Source organism: Lathyrus oleraceus, chromosome 6, assembly GCF_024323335.1.
Source record: "Lathyrus oleraceus cultivar Zhongwan6 chromosome 6, CAAS_Psat_ZW6_1.0, whole genome shotgun sequence".
NCBI classification, from domain to species: Eukaryota; Viridiplantae; Streptophyta; class Magnoliopsida; order Fabales; family Fabaceae; genus Lathyrus; species Lathyrus oleraceus.
Genome location: NC_066584.1, coordinates 227120435 through 227124287, shown reverse-complemented (window position 1 = coordinate 227124287; position 3853 = coordinate 227120435).

Genomic DNA, 3853 nt, shown 5'->3' with positions numbered 1-3853 from the left:
GATCAAGTATTCTTCAATAGTTTGGAGGTAATTTGCCTTGGAAACCCTAGATTGTTTGGGTAACTTGAGTAACTTCTTCAACAAGCTTCCTAACCAATTTATAAAGCTTATAAAGGGACACTTCATAATTCATCATCTTATACATATATGATCTACCATGAGCCTAAAAAGTCAAGAGAACTACAAGTTAGCAAGTTGGTTGATGGTGGTTGGCCAGATAAATTCATCTAATCAAAACTAGGTCTCCCTAGACCCTATCTCCTACACTTTTCACCATATGAAAATGATTTCAAGAGAAAAGTTACTCTAAACGACATTCCAAACAACTTTCAGGTTTAAGTCTAGAGATAATTTTTCTTGGAAAGTCATTTTATATGTTGAAACATTATAGGTCATTTTGTCTAAACCCTAATTTGAAAGTCAACTTCCCAAGGCCATAACTTGCTCAATTTTTATGAGATGAAAGATTTACAAGTTGAAAAATCAAATTAAAGATGTCTACTTAAACTTTGATGTTTGTAGTGAAAGCTAATTCAACTTTTATGAGCATGTGATATAAGGATACATTATAGGTCATTTTTTACCTATACCTTTGAACAAGTGATTTTCCTCAATTTCAAAAATGCATAACTCTATCATTCTAAATCCAAATGACATGAAATTGGTTACCATTTTGAAGGCCTTTGAAATAGCTACAACTTTGATGAATACATATTTCTCATTTGGAGCTCACATGAAAAGTTTAGTAAGGTGGAAAATTTAGGTATATGGCTTGACACTTAGAAAATGTTTCAACATGTTGAAATTTACAAACTTCCAAATCAAAATTCACATTGATACAAGTTCTAAATTGAAAAGTGTTCAACATTAGAGTTGTTCCCCTTGATCTTAGCTTTCCAAAGAGTCCTATTTCATCCATTTTGGACAAGGTTTGCTAGGGCAGCGCATGGTCTTAACAAGTCTGCATCAAGTGGAAAGATCAAATGTTCAAAACATCACATAGCATTGCTTGCCATTCAAGCTTCATTTCAACTTTATTTTAGATGCATTTGGACTAAAATGGATTGCTTCATGGGACTGTACACGCCCATGCAAGCATGTGCATGACATTGCCAAATTTGGAAGCAAATTCAAGTGTGCAAATAATATTCCCAATTGCTATAAATACAAGCCCTCTGAGCTCATTTGAAGGATCCCTTACGCGCCAACTTTGCCCCCTCTTTTCAAACCCTCACAATTCAAAGGAAAACCTGAGAATTTTAAATCTGAAAATTGAGTTTGAATCTCAATGTTTGGAGATTCAAAAACTCCAGGATCCAAAGCTTTGTTCCATTTCCAAATCACTTCTACAAGTTCCCTAAGTGTGATCAAGCAAGGATTAAAGCAAGCAAGATCAAGTTCTACACAACATTGAAGGGATTATCCATAAATTTTCCTCTCTTCGATTCTCACTCAATTCTCTTGGATCTTTGGTTGTCTGAAGTCCTACTAATGTAGGCAAGAAGATTGAGTTGCTTTAAGGTCAAATTGAAACAACTCAGTTGACACACCTCAAAATTCAACTCCTCATATCTTTTTATATATGTGGAGTTAGTTTAAATTGAGGTCAGATTCGTGCTTTATGCCATTTTTTATTTCAGATCATGTCCTCCTTTTTCATTTATGTGATGGTGATGACTGAACCAGTCCGGCGAGGTTCGCCTGAAAAGGTGACCAGATATTTAGCGCCGGTGATGTGTTGGACAGGTTCTGAGCCACATGATCAATTCAAAATGTTTTAATCTCACGCGTTGGTTTTGATTACCATCCCTATGGTGCATTGACTTAAGTCTATGGTGGAAAACACGCGGGTGACCACTTGATCTACCACCTGAATTAATGAGGGAGATCAAGTGATCCACGTTTTTTTGTATTTTTATGATTTTCATTTTATTCCTTTGATTTTCATTAACTCATATTAATTTTAATATTGATCCAAAAAATATGAGAGTTTCACCAAAAAAATTTAAATAAAATCCTCTTTCATGTTTTGAATTAAAATTATTTTTTGGATCATTATTAATATTTTTCATGATTTAATTTATTTTGTGATTATTTTTAATTGTTTAAAAATACTTTTAAGTCTCTAAAAAATCTAAATTTTTTTCTCTAAGGTCCTTTGACCTTGTTTACCCTATGATAAATCTCATGGCCATTTCTTTGATGTTTTGATGAGATTTTAGGAATTTGACAAACCATATTTAATTTAATGCATTATTTTTAGTATTTTTTAAAATTGAATAAATGCCAAATAATTGTGTTGAGCCATTTTGATTGTTTGTATGAGTTTGACTTGTGTTATTGGGCCTTGGTCAAGGTTGATTTGACTTTGCTAGGTTAAGATCATTGGATTTAGGGGATTGATGGAATGTACATTCCATCTCCCAAAATGAATGAATGATCTTAATTTGGTAAAAGTCCTCCTTTGTCCAATTTGAGTTTTGATCTATTCCCCTCCCTCTTCATCTTATTCCCCTTCTTTATGCATTCATGTCATGGTCCTATGATATCTCAATGTCCTAAGGCTAGTTGATTGAAAATCAACATAAGTATGAATGAGATTAGGCCACCTCTTTTGCATATTCTTTTTTTATATGGTATGTTTCATGAGCATAGTGCATTAACTATGTATCTAACATGCATTAGCACCAAAAATTCTATTGCCCGACCCGAAATAGTTGTGACTTCTACATAAGTCCAATTACGATTGCTTAATGTAAGACCCCAATTTTGACCCTAAGATCCCTCATGCAATTTCATCATAAGCATTAGCATTGGGATCATACCTTGGCATCCTCTTTGCCCATCTCTCATTGGGTTTGTTTTGGGGAGAGATCACCAAGCACCATATGATTGTATCATACTTGTATATTATCATTTTACTAACCAAAATACCTAAAACATGTCTTTGCATTTGCCTAACTCTTTTGTAGGTAGGGCATGATCACATTGATTTATCAAGTTCATATCTAGGGTTTGAGGCCCTCGTGACAAAGAGCATAACCATGAATTTGATCCAAGAATGGTTATAAGCATCATATATGAGTCCCATGATCTCTACATGTTATATTGATCAAGTTTTCTTCAAGAGTTTAGAGGTGATTTGCCTTGGAAACCCTAGTTTGACTGGGTGTCTTGAGTAACTTCTCCAACAAGCCATCTCACTAATTTATCAAATTTCTCGAGGGACACTTCAAATTTCATCATATTATGCATATATGATCTACCATGAGCCTAGAAAGTCAATAGAATTGAAGGTTAGCAAGTTGGTTGATGGTGGTTGGCCAGATGAATTCATCTGATCAAAACTGGGTCTCCCTAGACCCTATATCCTACAATTTTCACCATATGAAAATGATTCCAAGAGAAAACTTACTCTAAATGACATTCCAAACAACTTTAATGTTGAGACCTAGAGCTATTTTTGCTTGGAAAATCATTTTCTATGTTGAAACATCATAGGTCATTTTGTCTAAACCCTAATTTGAAAGTCAACTTCCTAAAACCATAACTTGCTAAATTTTTATGAGATGAAAGAATTATAACTTTCACAATCAAATTCAAGATGTATACTTCAAATTTTATGTTTGGAGTGAGAGCTAATTAAACTTTTATGAGCATGTGATATGAGGATACATTATAGGTTATTTTTGACCTATAATATTGAACAAGTGATTTTTCCAAACTTCAAAAATGTATAACTCTATCATTATAAATCCAAATGACATGATATTGGTGACCATTTTGAAGGCCTTTGAAATAGATACAACTTTGATGAATACACTTTTCTCATTTGAAGCTTACATAAAAAGTT